The sequence below is a fragment of the Leptodactylus fuscus genome, chromosome 9, assembly GCF_031893055.1.
Source record: "Leptodactylus fuscus isolate aLepFus1 chromosome 9, aLepFus1.hap2, whole genome shotgun sequence".
NCBI classification, from domain to species: Eukaryota; Metazoa; Chordata; class Amphibia; order Anura; family Leptodactylidae; genus Leptodactylus; species Leptodactylus fuscus.
This window is the reverse complement of record NC_134273.1, coordinates 49344063-49369468: the sequence shown is the minus strand read 5'-3', so window position 1 is coordinate 49369468 and position 25406 is coordinate 49344063. Positions and strand designations below refer to the sequence as shown.

The following is a 25406-nucleotide window of genomic DNA, read 5'->3' as shown; positions in this document are numbered from 1 at the left end:
AAACTTTAGTCACCCTTTTATTTTTTACGGACATTATAAGGTTTACAAGTGAAACAACAATATTCAAAATTTTCAAGAAATTTCCAAAACCCATTTTTTAAGAGACTAATCCAGTTATGAAGGGGTTTTAAAGGACCCCTGTATTAGAAACCCCCATAAATCACCCCATTTTCAAAACTGCACCACTTAAATAAGCCAAAGCAACATATACCAAGTATTTTAACCCTATAAGTGCTTAACAGGAATTAATACAAAATGGAGGTGAAATTTTCAAATTTGATTTTATTTTACTAATATTTTTGTTTAGCCCTAGAATTTGCACATTTACAAGGGGTTAAAGGAGAAAATGCATCCCAAAATTTGTTATGCAAGTTCTCCCGACTACCATAGTACCCCACTTGTGGGTGTAAACTAATATATGGACGCACCGCGAGACGCAGAAGGGAAGGCGCGCCAAAGAACTTTTAGAAGGCAGATCTGGCTGTGAACAGTTTCAGGCACCATGTCGCATTTACAAAGCCCTTGAGGTGTCAAACAGTGGAAACCTCTAGAAAGTGACCCCATCTTGAAAACCGCACCCCTCAAAGAATTTATCAAGTGATGTAGTAGCATTAGTAACCCCGAAGTAAATATGTAAGCTGTGCGGAGTAAATTGGGTAAACCAAATCCCATTCTATTTTCCCACTAGCTCCTATGACACGGACGGGGAAGAGGAGCATTCTGGGGGATCAGCGCTGGTGTATTATCTCTCATAAGCTCTAAATATGGGGTGTCCCCTGAAAACGCTCGCACAGCTTACATATTTCCTTCTAGTCGAAGCCACTTATGTCCTAATGATTTGGCGTCTTTTGGGGTTTTTGTGTTCACATTGTACAAGCAAGATTTTTATTTTTATCTTCTGGCAATGTGGCCATATGAGGGCTTGGTGTTTGCGGTATTAGATGTACTTTTCAATGCCACCATTTTGGGGCCTGTAAATTATTGACTACATTTTATTAACTCTTTCTGGGTGGGATGTAAAAGGAAACATCAATTCTAGCATTGCTTTTTAGCATTTATTTTTTTTCCCGTGCAACGTACAGCATAAGTAACATGTTACCTTTATTCTGTGGGTCGGTACGGTTACGGCGATACCTCATTTATATGATTTTTTAATGCGTTGCTATTTGTGCAGAATAAAATTCAAATTAGGGAAAAAAATCTATTATTTTTGCATCGCCATCTTCTGAAAGGCGTAACATTTTTATTTTTTGGTAGACAGAGCTGGTTAAGGGCTTATTTTTTGCGGGATGACCTCTGCTTTTTATTGGTACCATTTTGGTTTTCATCTGACCATTTGATTATTTTTTATTGAACATTTTGTAAGGGAAAGGTGGTGAATAATCATTATTTTGAGCAGTTTTCTACGTTTTTTTTTACGCCGTTCACCGTTCGGGTTAAATAATGTTTTAATTTTATTGTTCAGGTTATTACGGATGCGGCGATACCAAATATGTAATGTTTTTTTCTATTTTTCTTTATTTTACATAGTAAAACATTTTATATGGGGAAAAAGGGATTTTTGGGGCTTTATTTATTTCTAATTTATTTTAAACTTTTTTATTTTGACTTTTTTTTCACTTTTTTTTTCTGTCCCCATGGGGGATTGAAGCAGTGATCGGCTGATCACCGCTTCAATACATATACACTGCAATACACGTGTTACACGTGTATTGCAGTGTAGAGGAAGCTGTCAGCCTGTGTGGACGCACAGGCTGACAGCTTCATTTACGGCAGGATCGGCCAGTCGCGAGGAGGAGGTAAGTGAAGGGGCAGACCCGGGGTCACTGATCAGACCCCGGGCTGCCCCCTACGAACACCGGCACCCCCCGAAGCCGGCGCGGGGGGTGCCGATCGCCATGTTACGCTGAAACCATGGAGGTGCCGGCGGTCATGTTGACCACCGGCATCTCATGGGTTAACACCCGCGATCGGACCCGGTTCCGACCGCGGGTGTAACGGGACATTGTCAGCCGTGTATTACGGCTGACACCCGCTGTGCATGGTGCGCACACAGGTCCTGTGTGCGCACCATGCAGCCGCAGTAATAGTACGGCGGTTTGCGGGAAGCCCTTCCCAGCAGCGCCGTACTATTACGGCGCATGTCGGGAAGGGGTTAAAGGATGATTAAAGGATTATGCTAATATAAAGAAGAGATATGGTAGATTATATTTGTTAATTTTTTTTGAGATGGTATGACTATCTTAATAGCAGAGCATTTCACATTTTGCAAATTGCTACCTTTTTCCAAATTCCCATCAAATTTCCTCTTTTGTTTAAAAATAAACACAAAAATATTGATTAATGTTTGCCACTAAGATGAAGTACAATGTGTCAAGAAAAAAACTCTCAAAATCCCTCAAGGTTATGATGTTCATTTTTTTCCCTATCAGTATGTCTTTTTGGAGTATGGGATGGAAATCCACGCAAACATAGGGAGAACATACAAACTCCTTGCAGAAGTTTTTTTTGTGCCCTTGGCAGGATTTGAACTGAGGACTCCAGCGCTGCAAGGCTGCAGTGCTAATCACTGAGCCACCGTGTGGCCCCAAAGTGTTGAGGGTTCGAATGTGTGACTTGAAGGATAGGGCAGGGTCCAGTGTTACTCCAAGGTATCGGGCCTGTGAGACAGGGGTAAGTGTGGTTCCGTTGACTTTGATAGATGGGTCGTGTCGGGTGGGGGGTGGGGAAAAGATGATGAACTCCGTTTTCTTCATATTGAGTTTGAGAAAGTGGGAGGAGAGGAAGGAGGCTACAGCCGTTAAACAATCTGGAACTCTGGCCAGCAGAGGGGTAATGTCTGGTCCTGAGATGTATATTTGGGTGTCATCAAAATAGCAATGGTAATAGAAACCATTAGATTCTATGAGTTGGCCCAGGCCAAGGGTGTAGATGGAGAAAAGGAGTGGTCCTAGGACAGAGCCTTGGGGGACACCTACAGAGAGAGGGCGAGGTGAGGAGGTGGTGTGCGAGTGGGAGACGCTGAATGTGCGGTCGGTGAGGTATGAGGAGATCCAGGAATGGGCCAGGTCTGACATACCAAGGGATGAGAGAATTTCTAACAGGGAGGGAGTGGTCAACTGTGTCAAAGGCAGAGGAGAGGTCCAGGAGGAGGAGGACAGAGTAATGACGCTTGGCTTTGGCGGTTAGAAGGTCATTAGTGACTTTTGTTAGGGCAGTTTCAGTGGAGTGACCGGGACTGAAGCCTGACTGTAGTCTGTCGAAGAGCAGGTTGGATGAGAGATAGGAGGAGAGTTCTGAGTGGACGTGCTGCTCAAGCAGTTTTGAGGCATATGGGAGCAGTGTGATGGGACGATAGTTGGCTGGAGAGGACGGGTCGAGGGATGTATGGGTGTGACTGTGGCGTATTTTAAGGCGGAGGGGAAGGATCCATTGGCTAGGGATAGGTTGAAGAGATGGGTTAGGGCTGGGGTAATGATTTCAGTGAGTTTGGGGATGAGATGTGACTGGATCAGGTCAAGTGCGCAGGAGGTGAGGTGGGATTTAGAGATTAGGGAGGAGAGTTTTTTGTCAGTGATGGTGGAGAAACAGGTCAGGGATGAGGAACAGCAAGTAGTTGGGTAGAGGGGTTGTCGGGGGAGTAGGGTGAGACTGTCTCTGATGGTGTCAATTGTCCTTGTACTAACATGTGCAGCAACCATTTTATTAAAAATTGCAATTCGATGCATCGAAGCGTGAGGAAATCTATCTTCCTGGTGAATCAAAGATTTCCTGAAATTCGGATCGAATTCCACTTCTGCATCTTTGATTTTCTCATCTCCATATATAATATATAAGTAAAAACAAAGCTAGCATACGTTTTTCCCAGGACCCCCACAAAACCCAAACTCACATCACTATCTCTGCAATCTCACACACTTTGGACCATAGCAAGCCACAAAATTCATATTACCCTCTACAGCAGAGGTCAGCAACCCCTGGCACACGTGCCAAGACTGGCACTCCTGCCATATTTCACTGGCACGCCAGCAGCACAGTACCTGCAAGAGTTAAATGAAGTCCAAGCGTCCCTTCAGTGCTCTGCTAGAGCTGAGGCATAAGGACACTCCCCTTCTCTCACTGCCCTCCAATGAGAGGGGTGCAGGAAACCCAGGGGGTGGAGCTTAATCGCTCAGGTCTCTGCCTGCTATAGTGATAGCTCCTGCCATCTGCATTCTGCAAAGGCTCCCCGAGGAGGAGAGGAAGCTGCTAACAAAGTGAAAGTAAGAAACACACAGGTCCCTTCCTTTAGTTCCTATTTTCATTAATGTCAGGCATTTGGGGTTATTAGTTTAGTGTTAGTAACTCCATGTGCCTCACATTGATAGGAATAAACCCCATCATGTCCCTCATATTAACCCCTGTGTACCTCATATAAAGGTTACTAATATGTGAGACATATGGAGGTACTAATAAAAGACCTCAATAATGAAGATACTTAATTATTACCTCCAAGTCTCTCACATATCAGTAACTCTTATAGGGGTTTCTATTATATAGGCCTTTATAATTTCTTTCAGAACTTACAGTGTTGGCCCAAAGTATTGGCACCCCTGCAATTCTGTCAGATAATACTCATTTTCTTCCAGAAAATTATTGCAATGACAAATTCTTTGGTATTATCATCTTCATTTAATTTGTCTTCAATGGAAAACCACAAAAAGAATCGTCAAAAAGCCAAATTGGATATAATTTCACACCAAACATAAAAATGGGGTGGACAAAAGTATTGGCACTGTTTGAAAAAGCATGTGATGCTTCTCTTATTTGTGTAGTTAACAGCACCTGTTACTTACCTGAGGCACCTAACAGGTGGTGACAATAACTAAATTACACTTGCAGCCAGTTAAAATGTATTAAAGTTGACTCAACCTGGGTCCTTGTGTGTACCAGATTGAACATGGAGAAAAGAAAGAAGACCAAAGAACTGTCTGAGGACGTGAGAAGCAAAATTGTGAGGAAGCATGAGCAATCTCAAGGCTACAAGTCCATCTCCAAAGACCTGAATGTTCCTGTGTCTACTATGCGCAGTGTCATCAAGAAGTTTAAATCCCATCGCACTGTGGCTAACCTCCCTAGATGTGGACAGAAAAGAAAAATTGATGAGAGATTTCAACGCAAAATAATGCGGATGGTGGATAAAGAACCTTGACTAACATCCAAACAAGTTCATGTTGCCCTGAAGTCCAAGTGTACAACAGTGTCAACCCGTACTATCCGTTGGTGTCTGAATGAAAAGGGACTGTATGGTAGGATACCTAGGAAGACCCCACTTCTTACCCAGAGACATAAAAAAGCCAGGCTGGAGTTTGCCAAAACTTACCTGAGAAAACCAAAAAACGTTTTGGAAGAATGTTCTATGGTCAGATGAGACAAAAGTAGAGCTTTTTGGGAAAAGGCATTAACATAGAGTTTACAGGAAAAAAAAAAGAGGCCTTCAAAGAAAAGAACACGGTCCCTACAGTCAAACATGGCGGAGGTTCCCTGATGTTTTGGGGTTGCTTTATTTATTTATTTATTTATTTATTTATTTGCCAGTACTTGATACACTGACCAAAATTATTAACATGGTGCTGTGTGTCCAACACACCCCAGGCCACACCCATTCCAACCCCATAATGGTGTTCACCAGAGCCCCAGATGGTGGGGTTGGACTTGGCTGCACTGCTGGGCAGAGTGGTATGGGTTAGGAAATGCCAAACACACAGAACATCACAAATCACAGCAGAAAAAGGAATTCATTGAAGTCAATGGGAGGCTTTTTTTCCCACACCAAATTCAGTGCCATTTTCCACCGTGTGAATGCACCCTTATGCTGGTTTATGAGTTACTACTTTATTGTGAGGTTGGAATGGGTCTGTTACCAGAGCATTTACTATTGAAATATAAGCACATGATATGTAAATAAAACAGATTTTATCTTTTCACAAATTATGTCTCAATTACTAAATATTAGCTTTATTCCAGATATCCAAATGACCTATGTGGTCCAATAACGGTGTCACCATTATTCTCATTTCACTGAAACACCAACTCTCTCCTATGATTGACAAGACAAAATAGTGTATATGTCGATCATAGCTGGCAGGGAAGGAATGGGCACTGGAAAGCATAGTGTTTTGGTACAATGAGAGCAACAGTCATGCTCTATTTGTCACAAACAGCTCCTTAGCATATCAGGAAAAAAGTATCTCAGCTAATATCTCAGCAAAGAAGTCACCAATCAGGAAGTAAGAAAAAAGTGTTATTCATGTGAACCAAAGCTACAGATACCAAAAGTATGAAGTTTGAAGCCAGTTCCGGAAGAAGAAGCAGGGAGAGGCTGTTCCAGGCAAATATAGAGGCGGCACTGAAGATTTCTCTCGCAGCATTGGGGATGCCCCCAGTGCTGTTTGAGCGCTGGGGACCGCCCCCAGTGCTGCAAGAGAACTCATTTGCATACAGAAGAAAACTGGGATTTATACCAAATGGCAGCGTGGAGAAAACATCTAAAGGTAGGAGAAGAATAGCCTTTCTTAAGGCTATTCCTACGTGTTAGGGAGAAAAAAAATTGCATTTTAATGATTGAATCCCTTTAAGTTGCTTAAAACATAAGTGCCACATTCTCACCATTTTCCACCACAGTTATGTCATCTTCATGCTTGGGGCGACAAAAAGTGCAATTAGTGCAAAAGTGCACTGTGGGGATATGGGGAAACTCACTTAGCTGTCTTAATATTTGGGCAGCACCAGCACCCAGATTACATTTATGAGGGAGCAGTACTACAGGTTTCTTCTCATCTTCTCATCATTAGATACTTGTCAGTTCGGTCAGACAGCACAAGCCAAAGTTATCATGGTGATATCTGTATCAACTGCTTCAGATCTATAGTCACTAGAGATGAGCGAACACTAAAATGTTCGAGGTTCGAAATTCGATTCGAACAGCCGCTCACTGTTCGAGTGTTCGAATGGGTTTCGAACCCCATTATAGTCTATGGGGAACATAAACTCGTTAAGGGGGAAACCCAAATTCGTGTCTGGAGGGTCACCAAGTCCACTGTGACACCCCAGGAAATGATACCAACACCCTGGAATGACACTGGGACAGCAGGGGAAGCATGTCTGGGGGCATAAAAGTCACTTTATTTCATGGAAATCCCTGTCAGTTTGCGATTTTCGCAAGCTAACTTTTCCCCATAGAAATGCATTGGCCAGTGCTGATTGGCCAGAGTACGGAACTCGACCAATCAGCGCTGGCTCTGCTGGAGGAGGCGGAGTCTAAGATCGCTCCACACCAGTCTCCATTCAGGTCCGACCTTAGACTCCGCCTCCTCCGGCAGAGCCAGCGCTGATTGGCCGAAGGCTGGCCAATGCATTCCTATGCGAATGCAGAGACTTAGCAGTGCTGAGTCAGTTTTGCTCAACTACACATCTGATGCACACTCGGCACTGCTACATCAGATGTAGCAATCTGATGTAGCAGAGCCGAGGGTGCACTAGAACCCCTGTGCAAACTCAGTTCACGCTAATAGAATGCATTGGCCAGCGCTGATTGGCCAATGCATTCTATTAGCCCGATGAAGTAGAGCTGAATGTGTGTGTTAAGCACACACATTCAGCACTGCTTCATCACGCCAATACAATGCATTAGCCAGTGCTGATTGGCCAGAGTACGGAATTCGGCCAATCAGCGCTGGCTCTGCTGGAGGAGGCGGAGTCTAAGGTCGGACCTGAATGGAGACTGGTGTGGAGCGATCTTAGACTCCGCCTCCTCCAGCAGAGCCAGCGCTGATTGGCCGAATTCCGTACTCTGGCCAATCAGCGCTGGCCAATGCATTCTATTAGCCCGATGAAGTAGAGCTGAATGTGTGTGCTTAGCACACACATTCAGCTCTACTTCATCGGGCTAATAGAATGCATTGGCCAATCAGCGCTGGCCAATGCATTCTATTAGCTTGATGAAGCAGAGTGTGCACAAGGGTTCAAGCGCACCCTCGGCTCTGATGTAGCAGAGCCGAGGGTGCACAAGGGTTCAAATGCACCCTCGGCTCTCCTACATCAGAGCCGAGGGTGCGCTTGAACCCTTGTGCAGCCTCAGCTCTGCTACATCAGAGCCGAGGGTGCGCTTGAACCCTTGTGCACACTCTGCTTCATCAAGCTAATAGAATGCATTGGCCAGCACTGATTGGCCAGAGTACGGAATTCGGCCAATCAGCGCTGGCCAATGCATCCCTATGGAAAAAAGTTTATCTCACAAAAATCACAATTACACACCCGATAGAGCCCCAAAAAGTTATTTTTAATAACATTCCCCCCTAAATAAAGGTTATCCCTAGCTATCCCTGCCTGTACAGCTATCCCTGTCTCATAGTCACAAAGTTCACATTCTCATATGACCCGGATTTGAAATCCACTATTCGTCTAAAATGGAGGTCACCTGATTTCGGCAGCCAATGACTTTTTCCAATTTTTTTCAATGCCCCCAGTGTCGTAGTTCCTGTCCCACCTCCCCTGCGCTGTTATTGGTGCAAAAAAGGCGCCAGGGAAGGTGGGAGGGGAATCGAATTTTGGCGCACTTTACCACGCGGTGTTCGATTCGATTCGAACATGGCGAACACCCTGATATCCGATCGAACATGTGTTCGATAGAACACTGTTCGCTCATCTCTAATAGTCACCCTTGTACAATACTCTTATACAGTGGCATGCAAAAGGTTGGACACCCCTGGTCAAAATGACTGTTATAGTGAACAGTTAAGTAAGTTGAAGATAAAATTATCTTCAAAAAGGCATAACATTAAAGTTAGAAATAATGAAAAAAGGTACATCAAAACATAACTTTTATTAATGTATTAAAAGTAAAAGATATGCCCACAAAACCTAAGCAAATTACACTGCCATGAGATCAAGTGTGAAAGGCTAGTAGACTAGGTGTAAGGAAGCCCTAGGTAGGATATTGGTATAGTGTGAGTAATCAATCTTATCAATGGTGGTAGAGGTGGATAGAACAAATATTACTATTGAATCGGAACAGGAGGGAGTTTAATTCACGTAGCAAGAAAGGTTTTTTCTTTTTTATCTCAGGGTGCCCCAATTTCAGACTATCTCCTAAGAAATAAAAAATGAGCGCATCTAAGTCAGAGGAGAGGTTGCCTTCAAGATGATGATAGTGATTGAAATCTTACTAGTCTTGAGTGTGTGATATTGAAAAGAGGCCTCTCCTGGGGAGGGACCCTTTTTACCAAGCGTCATTTGACCTCTAAGAAATACCTTCCTATTGGTGATGAGGGAGCAATTGACATGTTTCTACGTGTGCTAACCCAACAAATTATGGAATTTAGTAATACTCAAAGTATCAAGTACAGGAGTAAGAGTAATTTGAGTGTATTGTAGAGTCAGGCTCTTAGTAATTTGGAAAATGATGAGAGTATTATTATTGAACCCTCGGACGGGGGGGGGGATTTGGTCCTGCTGGATGAACGAACAGTATTCGATCGAATACCTCCCCTGCCTAGTTATTGGTGTAAAAAAGTGCCAGGGAAGGTGGGAGGGCATCACATTTTTACTGTGTTTACCGCGTGGTATTCCACCGATTACACCAATAACTATACAGAGGAGGTATTAAATCGAATACTACTCGCTCATCTCTAATGGTGATCAATATATTTAGATGTGTACCAACATTTTATCGTATTCTTCCTGCTATGAAGTAGTGGGGAATGAATCTATCAGAGAATTTAGGTCACAACTTGAGGATATATTAATGAGAGCGAGAGCTAGGAATCTTAGCAAAGCAGAATTCGAGTTTGTGTCTTCACCACATCCAGTACAGACTATGTTGTATGCCCTACCAAAATTAAATAAGGGTTTGTCACCTTTAAAGGGCCGACCCATTGTGGCTGGAATTGGGTTCCTTACACAGAATGTGAGTTTATATCTGGATGATCTTCTTCGTCCATTTGTTCTGAGTTCACCATCATATGTCAGGGACACCATGGTTGTCCTTCAGAGACTCAAGGGCATCCAAGTGTCACCTGACGTGAAACTCACTAGTCTGGATGTGGAGGCCCTGTACAGCTCCATACCCCATCATCATGGGTGTGGGGATGTCAGGGCCTGTCTATCTACAAGAGGCAATTACATGGAGTAACATAATTTGTTTGTCATGGAGTTGCTCACTTTTGTCCTGGAGAGGAATACTTTTCTCTTTAATGAAAAGATCTTCCACCAGCTCAGGGGAGTTGCGATGGAGAGTTCTTATACCCCATTGTATGCAAATCTCTTCCTGGGCTGGTGGGAGAAGGAGATCCATTGAGCCTATGGATCGGTGAACACGATGCATTCTCCTCTGGGTCAGTTTCATCGATGATGTCTTTATTTTGTGAGACGGACCCAGGGGGGAGTTTGTATCATTTGTCCAGCCCTTACGCAGCAATGATTTGGGGCTGTTCCTTACCTATGATTTCCAGGAAGAGAAAATTATATTTATGGATCTTAACATCTCAAAGAAAACATCTAGACAGTTGCGCACTTGTGTTCATAGGAAGGATACGGCTACAAATTCTTTGTTGCAATGGAATAGCTGGCATCCTCAATCTTTAAAATCAGATATGGCTTTTTCAAGTTATGGCTCAGAATTTGAGGGGAGGGTTTGGTAGAAGATGGCATCCAGAATCAGTTTTATGGCAAGCCTATCATCATGCGCTTGTGGTTGATCGAACTCAGCTCTTAAATCCTACTCACGTTCAACAACAGGCTGATACTGTATGTATTATTGCAACTTAAGATGCAGCAGCCGTTGAAATGAGACAGGTCATTGGTTCCGCATGGTCTATCCTAAAAACTGATCCTGAGATAGGCTCACTGATAGACTCTTGGCCTACTATCTCTTACCAGAGAGAGTAAAACCTACGTGACAAATTAGTTCACAGCCATTTGACTCCAATAAAATCAGATGAAAACTGGCTGAGCTCTCATCGTAAAGCTCTGATAAGTACATTCCCTAGTGGTAGCTGTAAAGCATATGTAACCATACATAGAGGGAAACGCTTTGTGAGTGATTCTACGGGTAAGACCTACAGTATGTGCTGCTTTATTAACTGTAGAACGAGTAGTACTCATTTGCTTAATCTTTAACTTTGTCTTTTTTTTAAGATCATTTCATCTTCAATTTGCTTAACTGCTCACAATAACAGTCATTTTGACCAAGGGTGTCCAAACTTTTACATAACACTGTATGTGCCCCTTTAGATGTTGGACTTTCTTCACTCAGGTCTTAGCAGGCCTCTCTACCTAATGTGCTATGTCCTCGCTGCAGTTTTCTCATTCACCACTGCCTTCTTTTCACTCTGGTTGATTCTGTTCCTTGTCAATCTGTTGCCACAGCTGTGACAGCAGACCTTTTTTCTGCTCTCTAATGATGAGAGCAAGACCTAATCAGCACTTATCCCCAGATGGGGGAATGAATGCAGAGATTGTGCACAAGATGGCTGCTGCCTGTCCTTAAATACAGTTCTTCCCCTCCTCCTGACTTTAGTGGTGATCCCAAAGAGTGGCCATCTTTATAGGCTGTTCATCTCCTGGTAATGAAAACAAGCAAGTTTTCAGCAGTGGTGCAAAATCGCCATCTATTGACTGGATGTTGGCACTACATCAGATTTCCTTTAAGCAGTGCAACAATGTATTGGCCACACTTTACACCACTTTATGTTTTTTTTAGCTGCCATCCTGATCTACCAGCTCAAAGTTCATTTGCTGGTCTCTGTTTTCAGCTTGGTAGCACCATGCTGTTAACCATGCTATGCTGTGAGAAGGTGACAGCTAGACTGCTGAAGTCCAGATATATGAGCCCCAGTTTTCTGACATATGTGTGGTCAGCGCGGCACCTCCCATGAGGCGACCTGAAGCGAGCGCTTCAGGCGGCGCTATGCCAGGGCCTCAGGGAGGGCGGCATTTTTGCTAACCTAAGCCAGTCCAGGAGAAGCTGGTCTGGACTGGCTTAGCACGGAGCGGTGGTTTGGGGAGGCCACTGGAGCAGCGCTGCTCCAGCAGCCTCCCCGCACGTTCAGGCAGAGCGCAGGCAGTCTCCGGGCCTGCTCTCTGCCGGTGAACGGTGCTAAGCCCCGCCCCCTCAGCTAAGCCACGCCCATCAGCTAAGCCATGCCCCGCTCCGCCCCCTCCCCCGGCGGGGGGGGGGGGGGGGCGGCTTTCTGCACTTCGCCTCGGGCGGCGAAAGGGGCAGGTTCACCCCTGTGTGTGGTCCAGGGTGGATCTGGAGTAGGCCTCTGGTCAGGTGTAGATCCATGGCTCATTACTGGGCCAGAAATAGACTGCAGATCCTGCATTCTAGTATATGTCCATGGGGTGAAAGGAGGTGTATGGTTCTGTCCTCTAACCCTGAGTCTGGTGAGACAATATTGCACTTATTTTGTTTGTGTGTGGAAGTAAGCAACACATATAGTTAGGTTATCAGTTCTGTTAGTTATATGCGCAGACAAGCAGGTTTAAAAAAAAAAAAAAAAAAGTTTTGCCTGAAGATTAGGATGTATTTTGTTTTGTTCGTTTTGTCGCTGAGGTCAAGGTTTATTTATTTTCCAGGTTTTTTTCTAAATAAACCAGTTTACTGCATATTTTGTGTCTCTGTCTTGACTGTTTGGGTCCGCACCACTGCTTCTACCAAGCTGACTTCAACACAAAATATATAGTAGGAAAGATGTTAATAAATTCTCCCCATCTCATTATGTGCAGCCTCTTTTCAGAGTATTTAATGTAAGAACAAAATAAATTTAACACAGTATAATATGTATGAAATTTCTAAGAACAAGGGTTAAAGGGATCCTACCATTCTAACTAATTTTTTTCTCAATAACATGTCGGGGTCAAAATTCAATGCATGCACAAGTCGGCTCTGCCAGAGCCGAATTCTCTGCCCGCGGCCATTTTTTTGTGGCTGTTTATGCAAGCAGGTGCAGTACGCTCTGTACTCCATAGAACTACAGGAGCGTACTGCGCCTGCTCGCATAAGCGGCCACAAAAAAATGGCCGCCCGCATGTGAAGTCGGCTCTGGCAGAGCTGACTTGCGCATGTGTTGAATTTGTTGAAAGAGGAGGCCATTGCTGAAGAAGATGGAGATGCCCCCAGTGCTGTTTGAGCGCTGGGGCCCGCCCCGGTGCTGCGAGATAACTCATTTGCATACCGACAAAAACGGGATTTCAAGCGAATGGTGGCACGCAGAAGACATCGAAAGGTAGGAGAAGAATAGCCTTTCTTAAGGTTATTCCGATGTGTTAGTGAGAAAAAAATGAGGTAGAATGATAGGATCCCTTTAAATATCTCAGTGGCAGTTTGTCAGTCTCAAGGGAATACATCCTGATGCAGAGGTATACGCTATTTCCTCTATAGCCAGTCTTAGGCTAGGTTTACACTTGCGCCTGTTTGCAAGTAGGACTTTTCTCAGAAACTGAGCTCCCTGGGTCTTGAACTCTTGGCTTTTTGGCTATGCTCTGCTGTCTTGACTCAACTGCCATTTGGTTGCAATCTGATCTACACAAAGTCCCAAGTGTGTAGGGAAATCAGGAAGTTAAAAGCAGGCAAGGCCGGAGGACCTGATGGGATAAGCGCAAGAGTTCTTAAAATGTGTGGAGACCAGCTGTGTGGTGTTATTACACACATGTACAATATGAGCCTGAAGTTAGTTGTGATACCACAACTGTGGAAAACATCTTGCGTGGTATCAGTTCCAAAGACACCTCATCCGACGGACCTCAACGGCTTCAGACCTGTAGCATTGACATCCCACTTAATGAAGGTCTTAGAGAGACTGGTCCTGACACATCTCCGACCTCTAGTGAGTTCTGCTAGTGACCACCTCCAGTTTGCCTATCATCCGGCCAATGGGGTAGATGATGCCATCATCCACCTTCTTCACAGAGCTCTTTCTCACCTGAAGAAACTAGGGAACACTGTGAGAATAATGTTCTTTGAATTCTCCTGTGCTTTTAGGGCTACTGAGAATAATGTTCTTTGAACTCTCCTGTGCAGTCAGGGCTACTGAGAGACAAGCTGGACTTTGTTGGACTGTCCAACTGAATCCTAGACTACTTCACAAACCAAGGTCAGTATGTGATATCCCAGGGCTGCATGTGTTACACTGTGATCTGTAGTACAGGGGCACCACAAGGTACAGTTCTTACCCCTTTTCCTCTTCACACTATACACTGCTAACTTTGGGTGCAACTTATCTAGCCATTACTTGCAAAAGTACTCCGATGACGCTGCAATAGTAGGCCTCATCACAGACGGAGATGGCAGGAATTCATAACCCTGACATAACCAGGAGGGTGTGCACTAAACACTTTTACATGGGGGCATGGCCTGGCTATGGAGGAGTGAGGACGTGCGCTGCCCTGGCCTCTGGATTGCCGTGGTTTATGTGCTGACCAGCACCCTCTTACCTGCCAATCCTATGGTGAAGTCTCGGCGGAACACCCAGAGGTCCTCTTCACCCCCTCCTAGGGCCTCCAGAGACCCGTCCATCGAGCGGTTCCTGTGGGTCCCGTGCACAGCTTCCGCGGCCTCTGGAGCGATACCCAAAATAGCGGCCGCCACCAAATCTCTGCCACGAGGTCCTGCTTCCCAGCTGCCTGCAAGCGGTCCGGCAGCTGCCTCCAGTCACAGATCGCTTTGGCTCTCCCTCCGGTGACAGGCACTGACCCTGGACTTTTTCCCACCTCTCAAGCACTATGGATGCCCAGTACAGCAAGCTGCCATGTGTCTCCTCCCTCCCTCCTACCAGTAAGGGGCTCGGACTCTGCATGGCCATCTCTCCCTTCATCTTCTGCAGCCCCTCCAGTATCACCCTGCATGGGCCCTTCTCAGGACTCTCCTCAACTCTCATCCTGCAATGGAGGTAGGCCATGTGCATCATTCTCCAGTATTGCTTCCCCCTGGATGGCCCCCACATTTTTCCATAACTCGGGCCCTCAGACCTCGGTGCCTCCTACTCCTCTTCATGGCTCAATAAACTCCTGCCCTTGCCCTACACATTGCCTTCTGGGCTCTCCTGCACCCTCCCAGCAAAGTGCATCGGGCCTCCACTCTTCCATCACTCGGCTGCCATCTGCTGTGGGTTTGTGCCCTCTGGTCCCTCTGGTTGCTCCTCCTGGCACAGGTCCTCCTGTTGCTGATAGCTCTGCATATGGACATGCTCCTTTGGGCGATGCTATCTCTGCTGCCTCCATTACTGATACTCTCACGAGTTACGCCACCTTAGCGCCCATTTGGCGGATGTTCCTACTGTCTGACATGGAGGAGCATGTCTCTCATTTTGTACAGTCTTATAAATCTGAACTCTCTGCGGTCCGTTCCGCTGTTCAACAGTTAGAGAGAAAAGTGGATGTTCTGGAATCTTCTTCTGCCTCCCAAGGTGCCCAGATGACTCTACTGTTGCTTCTCACACCCAGCAGCTGCAGTACTTGACGGATCTTTTTGATGACCTGGAGAACCGCAACAGGCGGAACAACATCAGGGTCCCTGAATCCATTGAGCCCCAACAACTGGATGTCACTCTGCGCCTCATCTTCAATTCTTTGTTAGACGTCCCTCTAGATTCCCGTTGGAACTTGATCGTGCACATCGCTCTTTGGGCCCATGCCTTCCTGACTCCTCAAACCCCAGGGATGTTATCTGTAGGGTTCACAGATACCAACTGACACAAGCTAACATGCACAAGGTTCGGGAGTCTCCTCGAGTCACGTTTAAGGACACTACACTTCAACTGCTCCTGGACTTGTCTTGCCTCACCCTGGCCAAGCGGAGGGCCCTGAAGCCTCTCCTGGATGTTCTAGTTCAGCATCAAGTACCGTACTCCTGGGGCTTTCCTTTCTGCCTCCAGGTCCGTCCGTCATAATGGCCATTTAATATCCCTCTCTCATCCGGATGAGCTCCTATCCTTTGCTGCTGCCCTGGGACTTCCCTCTGTTCCTGCTCTCTCCTGGCCTGGCCGCTTTGGGTATGCACCCCTGTAACCTTGTTTACCTTTGCCTAGTGTAATGTTGAGATTTTCTATTTCTTTCCTGCTAAGCCAGTCAGCTTTTTCATGGTGCTTTTGATGTTCCTGTTATCCAGTGTGTGGTCTGGAGGTCTGGGGCAGGATTGCAACTCCTCTGTTGAAAAGCCCATTCCCCATCGGGGTCTCCACGCTACTTTGTAGTGTGGGTTTTGGCACCACTTCTGCCTTTTTCCCCACCTTCCTTGAGTGGAGATTGTTCATCCACCCCATGTGTTTGGTTTTTTATTTGTTTCTTGCCTATACGCTTGTGTCCAGTTTGTCCTTGTCCTTGTCCGCCCCTTGTCTCTCCTCGTTTGGTTCCTTCTGTTTTTTCCCTTTGTGTTCTACCTCCTCCTTTACACGTCTTCTCTTAACTTTTGTACTCTAAACGTTAGGGGCCTCAATGTCCCCCCAAAACACAGCCAGATTCTCTATCAGTTACACAAGAAGCGTTCTCATATCTTTTTCTTACAGGAGACCCATTTCAAAAAGGATCACGTGCCTGACATCCGCAGTCGTTACTATCATCACTGGTTTCACAGCGCCAACCTGGTCTCCAAATCCAAGGGGGTTTCTATTGCCCTCTATCGTTCTCTTCAACACGAGGTCCTGGACTCCCTGATCGACTCTGATGTTAGATGTTTTTCTTAAACTGCGCACTGCAGGCACTGTCCTTACCGTAGCTAGTTGCTATCTCCCGAATCAGGGTCAAATAGTGTTTTGTAGATCCCTGATTGTCAGGCTAGCAGACTTTAGTGAGGGAGTGGTAATCCTAGGCGGCGATTTTAACTTCGTCCTGAATCCTCTGGTGGACTCCTGGTCTCCTTTATCCTGGTTTGGTCGTATACACGCTCTTAAAATTGACATTCTCCCACAGTTTTTGTATCTTTTCCAAACGCTTCCTATTCCTCTGCCATGGGATTATCTTAACCGTGTCCAGTCGTTGTTTGGGAAGTTTGTGTGAGACGCCTCACGGAGTAGACTCCGCTATCACACTCTTACCCATCGCAAACAGAGGGGGGTGGGGGGTGGCGGTGGTGCAGGTTTGCCCGACATTAAGTTGCATTATTGTTCCTCAGTGTTGCTTCGTGTATTCAACTGGTGATTCTGGCGTAGGGACAAACAATGGGTCTCCATAGAGACCGATCTGATCTCACCCTCGCTCCCCTCTCTGCCATGGATTCCTGCACATTTCTGTCCTAAATCCTCTGGCCACTCCATTCTTTCCCTACATTTCCTCAAGGTCTGGCATCTGGTGTGCTCCAATGGGAGGTTAGCTCGTGTACCGGGCCCCCTGACCTCTTTGTTTGACAATCCCATGTTTCCTCCGGGCTTCTCGGCGGAAAAATTTCTTTGCTGGGAGAGGAGCACTGAGGTTTGTCTCCAGCAGGTTGTTGGCAATTCCTCCCTCTGCCCCTTTACTCAATTGTGCCTTTCTCATCCTGACCTTCATCTCTCATGGCTGAAGTATGGTCAGCTGTCCTCCTTCCTTAGGATGTTCTCCCTCTCGCCTCTACCTTTATCACCGCTGTTGGCCCTGGAATCTACTGTTGCGAGTGCAGATCCCCCTCAACATGTGATTTCTGTCTTATATGACCTTCTTCTGGACGCCACACCGGGACTCCCCTTCTATGTGGATGCTTGGAATTCGGAACTTGCTTCAAGTCTGTTGCCTGTTGATTGGCATAAATCTTTCATACTATCTCATAAACTGGCTTTGCCCTGTAGTGCGCAGGAAAAGAGTTTTAAAATCTTGACCCGTTGGTACAGGTGTCCCGACATTCTTCATAGGATTTTTCCCACTGTTTCTGACCGGTGTTGCTGCTGTGGCACTGAGAGAGGCACCATGCTTCATATCTGGTGGGAAAGTGTTGTTCTCCGACCTTTCTGGGATGCGGTCTTCTCTCTTTACTCTAGAGTGTGTTAACACTCTATTATCGTTACTCCCCAACTGGCCTTGTTGTCTGTCATTCCCGGTAAGATTTCTGAGATCAAAAAGGACCTCTTGGGGCATTTCCTTATGGCCACCAGAGACGTCATCCCGAGACATTGGCGCAGCTCTACACCGCCCTCGCTGCTTGAGTTCTTACAGGAACTCCTCCTTATACGGAGAATGGAAGCTCTGGTTGCGGAGGACTCTCCTGACCCTTCTTGGTTTGAATGGCTCTGGAGGCCCTGGGTGATCTTCCAGGAGTCTTCCGACTTCTCCTCTTCCTTCTCTTGATCGGAATCTAGCTGCTTCTCCGCCCTTTATTTGATTTTCTTCTCATTCTTTCTCCCCCACCCATTCTGGTCTTTCCCATTTGTTTGTGTCCTGTTCTTGTTGTCTTGTCTGTCGTTTCTGTCCTTACATGGTTGTTGTTACCCTTCCCCCTTTTATTGCCATTAACATTCACGTTGATGTGCCCGATTTGGCTCGTTTCTGCCCTTTCATCTTATCTGCCTTGGCAATGTTCATATTGTGTTTTGTATGATGCTGGTCGAGGGTATTCCCCTTGCCCATTCATGCTGGTTGGGGCCTGCATCCCTTATTCAATACCATTACTATTTGTGTTTTGTTCTTATGTTTTAAAACTTTAATAAAACCCGATTATACATAAACACTTTGACATATGCATGACCTACTCATATGGGAGCGGTGCTTGCTTGTATTCCAGTGTGAATTCAGATCTATAATAAAAACATTCTGGTATATGCATGAGCTACTTATTATGACAATTTTTATGGAAGCGGTGCATACCGGTTTTTCGGTGTGAATTCAGATCCCCAACATATATCCCCACCATCCATTTTTATGTAGGATAAACAAGGGATTTAGAAGCACCTGGACTGGGACATTCTGTTGCAGGTATTTCCCTCCATGTATTGTGTATATACACTGTGTTCCACATTATTATGCAAAAAGTGTTTAGGAATGATAAGGTAAGAATTTTTTGTTTGTCAGTTAAACTCATTGATGGTGATGTGTGTCAGGGCTCTTTATATCACTGAAAGCAATTGCAGACGCCTGTGCTAATTAGTTAGGCAGGTGTGTCCAATTAAAGGCAAGACTACTTAAGAAGGCTGTCCCACGTTATTAAGCAGCCTACATTTTCTGCCAAAGTGGGAAAGAAAAAGGATGTGTCGGCTGCTGAGAAGCAACAAATTGTGGAGTATTTAGGTCAAGGAATGACTTCAATCAACATTGCCAAGACACTTCATCGTGATCATCGCACAATCAAGAAGTATGTAGCTGATTCACAGCACGTGTGCGTGCTGATAAGAGAAAATTGAGGACTCTTTCCCACAGACAATTATGTCAGGTTAAAAGAGCAACTGCAAAAATGCCTTGTCATAGCAGCAGACACGTTTTTAAAGCTGCTGGTGCCTCCAACGTCCCCTGAGCAACAAGATGCAGGGTCCTTCAGAGGTTTGCAGCTGTGCGTAAGCCATCCTGCCGACCTCCTCTATCCACTGCACACAAGCAGAAACAGCTCCAGTGGGCCAAACAATACATGAAGACTGATTTCAAAACTGTTTTGTTCACCGATGAGTACCATGCAACGCTCGATGGTCCAGATGGATGGAGTGCAGGATGGCTGGTTGATGGACACCCCATGCAAATACGGCCTCGGCGCCAACAAGGAGGAGGTGGAGTAAGGTTTTGGGCTGAAATCATGGGGAGAGAGATTGTCGGCCCCTTTAGGATGCCTGAAGGGGTAAAGATGAACTCCATAATGTATGTGGAGTTTCTCAAACAACACTTCCTGCCATGGTTCAAGTAGAAGAACCGTGCATTCCGCAGCAAGATTATTTTCATGCATGTCTCATGCTGCAAATAACACTTCTGCATCTCTGGCTGTTATGGGCATAAAAGGGGGCAAACTTATGGTGTGGCCCCCATGCTCCACTGACCTCAACCCCATTGAGAACCTCTGGAGCATCATCAAAAGGAGTGTCTATGATGGCGGAAGGCAGTTCATATCTAAGCAACAGCTCTGGGAGGGTATTCAGTCCTCATGCAAAACAATTGAAGCAGAAACCATTCAAAACCTGACAAATTCAATGGACAAGAGACTTCAGGGGTTTTAGGTTTATATAGAACACAAAAATGGTCATTTGTGAAATTATAAGCATTAGCAGGTTATGCTTATAATTTCACAAATGACCATTTTTTTTGTTCTTTATAAAAATAAAAAGGTTGAAAACTCTGCTGTGCATAATAATTTAGAACATGCATTTTGAGTGCATTTTGTGTTTATTTTTTTAATTAAAATATACTGTTATCATAGGCAGTTTGTTCAAAAACCTTTCAATTGTACTCTAATAGTTGATGACTGGAAAATTACAATGACTGCAATTCATATATGTAATTTTTGAAAATATGAGAAAATATTTGCATAATAATTTGGAACACATTGTATTATCCCCAGAGATTTAACATACGGACTATAGTAGGTCTGTCTTGCTTTGTGCTCTGTTGATCCATGAATTGTGGGTTATATTGGACCTATAAGCAAACTGAGGACAATTTTGAACGGGATTAGGAATCAAATCAGCTCTATCTGCTTTAGAAATGTTTGCAGTCGGTCAGATTGTTTTAAGTGGTGACCTCAATATTTCTTTAAACCCTCTGTTAGACTCATCCACATTTCGCTCAGCTCTCTCTCAAAAACAGCTACGGGTGATCCACAGCTCTCTGCAGAAACTGCGGCTTCTAGATGTGTGGCATCAATTGAACCCCTCAGGCAAAGATTACACCCATTTTGCCCTGAAAAGTAATTCTCACCAGAGGATTGATAATATATATTGTTCTTCCACACTATTAGGTCAGACCACCAAAGCGGAGATTCGTAACAGTACAATCTCCGATCACACGCCTGTAACTATTTCTGTCACTCTCATAGATTTAACGCCCCACCAATGGTCCTGGCGTTTAAATGAACATTTGCTGGAGGATAAGATCTTTGCTGAGGACTTGAAGGTTAAACTTAAACAGTTCTTTAAACTTATCTCTTCCCCGGAAGTAGCAATTAGCAGTATGGGAGGCTCATAAAGCTTTCGTGAGGGGAATACTCATAGCCAAAGCAACAGCAGAGAAAAAGAGGGTGAGGAAGGAAGTTGATAGCATTTTTTCCCAAATAGCGACTATAGAGAGAATACATAAGCAACATAGTCTTAAGAATCTACTAGATGAACTCACCTTGTTAAGAGAAAATCTGAACAGAATATTCCATCGCCAGGCGACTAAAAAGCAGCTGTTCTTTAAGTACAAACTATACGCGCATGGTGATAAAGGAGGCAGACTTATGACGCATCTCATCAAAAAAGCGAAGGAAAAGTCATATATTGTGCAGATTAAGGCTGACTGCAAGATTCAGTTGAAATAACAGAAACATATAGGAAATACTATCGAAAACTGTATAATCTTAGGGCAGGTGAGACAGTGGACAAATTGGAGAAACGTAGCAATGCCATTCAAAGATTCCTAAATGACCTATCTCTACCAATGTTAGACGAATCTTCTGCGAGCGCATTGCTGGACCCTATCTAGCATGAGGAAGTTCGATTGGCACTAGCAACGTTTCCTAAGGGCAAAAGTCCTGGCCCAGATGGCCTTCCGATCTCCTATTACAGGTGCTTTGGAGACACCTTGGTTCCCTTTTTCTCCACCCTTTGTAATAATTTGTTAGAAGGAGGCACATTGGCAAAACAATCGCAGGAGGTACAAATCACCCTTATCCCCAAGGAGGGAAGGGATAGAAATCCATGTAGCAACTACCGCCCCATATCACTTCTGAATATGGACTTAAAGCTGTGGGCCAAAATACTTACCTTACGGTTACAACCTTTACTCCCTAGCTTGATAGATAAGGAGCAATCTGGCTTCGTGAAAGGCCGTGAAGGTAGGGATAACTCCAGATGTTTTTTGCATGCTATTCAATTAGCACACAGCAAAAAGATACCTTTATTTGTACTTAGTGTCGACACAGAAAAAGCGTTCGACCATGTAGATTGGCGCTTCATGACACTTACTTTACAGAAAGTATACACGACTAAATATAGGGCAAAAATTGTCAAAGCAATATAAATAGAACACTGTGCTAAAAAAGCGCACTGCCACAAAAAATGTTTAGCAAAAAATATATAAAGCTTTATTTAAATACATTTAAAACATATATAAGACAGAAATAATGAATGGGGTGATATGATACAACCAAACAGAACAATGAAGGCCCAAGATGGAATACTAATGGTTGATGATGAATAAATGACACTTACATTACATATATATAAGGATATGTGAAACATCCATAGTTTCTAAAGTGCATATATAACATACATAGTTTTTTTTAAAGTGCAAATATTCTGTGAAATAACATGATACCAAGTAATAAATTACCTATGGGTGGACCTTCATGTAGTGAACGCGCCCCGACGTGTGTTTCGCCACTACCGTGGCTTCGTCAGGGGGATAACTCCAGATGTTTTTTGCATGCTATTCAATTAGCACACAGCAAAAAGATACCTTTATTTGTACTTAGTGTCGACGCAGAAAAAGCGTTTTACCATGTAGATTGGCGCTTCATGACACTTACTTTACAGAAGTTTGGAATACCAGATAGTTTTATATCGGCTGTCATGTCCATGTACTCACGACCGCATGCTAAGATAAAGGTGAATGGCTTGTTATCAAATTGTTTTGACATTGCGAATGGAACACGGCAAGGCTGCCCCCTTTCCCCGACCCTCTTTATTCTGATGCTTGAGACTCTTTTGTATGCAGTTAGACAAGCTCCAGATATTTGTGGCCTGCCAGTAAACAAAGATAGTCTCCAGTCGGTCGCGTTCGCAGACGATGTACTATTCCTGATCACAAATCCTTTGGATGGCCTGCCACGGTTTACCACACTCCTTCAAGACTATGGCGCACTAGCAAATTACAAAGTAAACTTCACCAAGTCCGAAATCCTCAGTGTAACGCTTCACCCTGACCTTGTAGCCTTGGCGAGAGTGAACTCCCCGTACAAATGGGCCGCTCGGGAGATCAAATATCTTGGGATCTACCTCACGGCAAAGGTAGATGACCTATATGCTAGAAATTTCCCACCTCTCTTCAAAGCGATCCTAGACTTATTGGACTCTTATGACCTCCCCTATATCTCGTCCTTCAGACCTATATCCTTCCTAAACTAACCTACACGCTTCGAATGCTTCCGATACCATTGCCGGCCTCATACCTCTCAAGGATACATACAGCCTTCAGACAGTATGTCTGGAAGCATAAACCTGCAAGACTAGCTCACCATCTCCTGCTTCAGAAAAAGGTGGAAGGCGGCATACAGTTCCCCGACATTCATACTCTGTATAAAGCAAACCTGTTAAGCGTGTGGATTGCATTGGCTGCCCCAAAGAAAGACTGTGGAGTATGGGACCTAGTTCGAGTCACATACGGACCAGATACAATCTGATATATGTGGCTGCCTGATCTCAAACTTCTCCGAAGTGACTGTTTTGACTTGCTCCTTAAAGGCCCTTGTTCAGTCTGGAGAAAAGTTGCAACTAAGCTGAAATTACTTCCCTCAAAAGTCATGCCAGCTCCCCTGACTCTGCACCTTACAGGTCTTGGCCCCCAGCCTTACAGTAATTTTTGGGCTCACTTAGAAGGGCGGAAACTAGGAGATCTTTACGCCTTGTCCAGCCCGATTTTGATAGAGGATTTGCAAGGCCTTATGCCGAACTAGTCTCTCTCTTTCCTGCATTATGTACCAGAACGCTAAGTACTATCTCAGCCTCAACCAAACTGTTCCGTGACACGACATCTGTTGAAAAAGCCCTACTGTCTACATTTAAACCACTGAGAACTCTGACAACTTGTAAGACTTATTTGGAATCGATAACGCCGTATACCTCACCTAAATTTCTGTCTGCATGGAAAAGTGACCTCCAGATTACACTCACTGATGAGGACAAAGCCCATGTCTTGAAGAACTCCCATGGCTTTACAACTTGCAGGAGATTACAGGAGATGCACTACAAATTGCTCAGCGGATGGTATAAGACTCCTGAGTGGCTTCATGGCCATGGACTTGCAGATTCGAACTTGTGCTGGTGATGTGGAACTGAAATTGGCACCTATACCCATATCTGGTGGTCCTGTGCTTGTATCACTGACTATTGGACACAAATCCAAGACAAAATACATGAGATCACACACCAGAACTTACTCTTGAATCCAACGTTGATTTGTCTCTCTGCTCTGTCCCCAGCTCTGAAACCCTCCAAGAAGAAAGTCGCTACACATCTAATTGAAATTGCAAAATCTTTCATCCCTCTCTACTGGCTACAAACCTCTACACCATCCTTACCAGAGTTTCTTCACAAAGTAGAATTGTGAAGTTCGAAGAACTATCCAGTTTGGCAAATTTTTCACATGACCAATTTTTGAAAACCTGGTCCCAGTGCCTGACTTATAGGAAAACCAAAATATCTGCTGATTGCCATGAGTAGTTGCCATTTTCAGTGCTCCGTTCACCACCTTCTCGTCCAGAACAATGGCCCTCTCCCCCCCTGGTGCTTCCAAGACCCTCTTATAACTACTGCTGAAACTTACCCCCCCCCCCCCCCCCCGATTTTCCTTCCTACCTCCCCCCACTTTGCTTTTTGCCCACTTGAGATTACGACCTGTTAAACGTTCCATTTGTTATATTTCTATTGTCATTATACTGGCACCATGGTGCATATAATATCTATTGTGTACTTGTACTATGAATATGTTCCTCTGTGGAGATGTTTGTATTCTCATGACATTTCAAAAAGGTTTTGTGAAATTGTTAATTGTTGTAAAATAATAAAATCTGATTTACAAAAAATTTTTTTGAACGGGAATAGTGTGAAGGATACATAGAACCACATACCACATATGGTCTCAGTCCCTCAATAACATTGTCACTTGGTAGCACTAGGGTGCGTGTATGTACTCTGTCCTTATTTTAGCAGTATTAATAAAAGCAAAGTTTTATTTATTTGTTTGATATGATATATCCTTGACCCTATTATTTTATCTCTGCTCCTTGTATTAACCCTGATAGAGGCATAAGATAGGTTACAATGGGTCAACTCCTATCTGGTCTACATCACAGTTTATAGTACAGTCTTAAGCCGGGATTTTGTGGAATGGTGTCAGTGGAACCAACTCAGGATTAATGCTGGGAAGTTGAAGGAGATGGTGGTGGACTTTATTAAAGGGATCCTATCATTCAGATGGCATTTTTTCTCCCTAACACATCGGAATAGCCTTAAGAAAGGCTATTTGGTTTTTGCTGGTATGCAAATGAGTTCGCTCGCAGCACTGGG

General features: G+C 44.5%; 1 protein-coding gene across 10 annotated transcripts in view; it reads right to left on the bottom strand.

The window, feature by feature from the left end:
* RBFOX2 (RNA binding fox-1 homolog 2) overlaps nucleotides 1-25406 on the bottom strand; it is a 279365-nt gene that overhangs the window by 238080 nt on the left and 15879 nt on the right. The gene's annotated exons all lie outside the window — the stretch shown is intronic.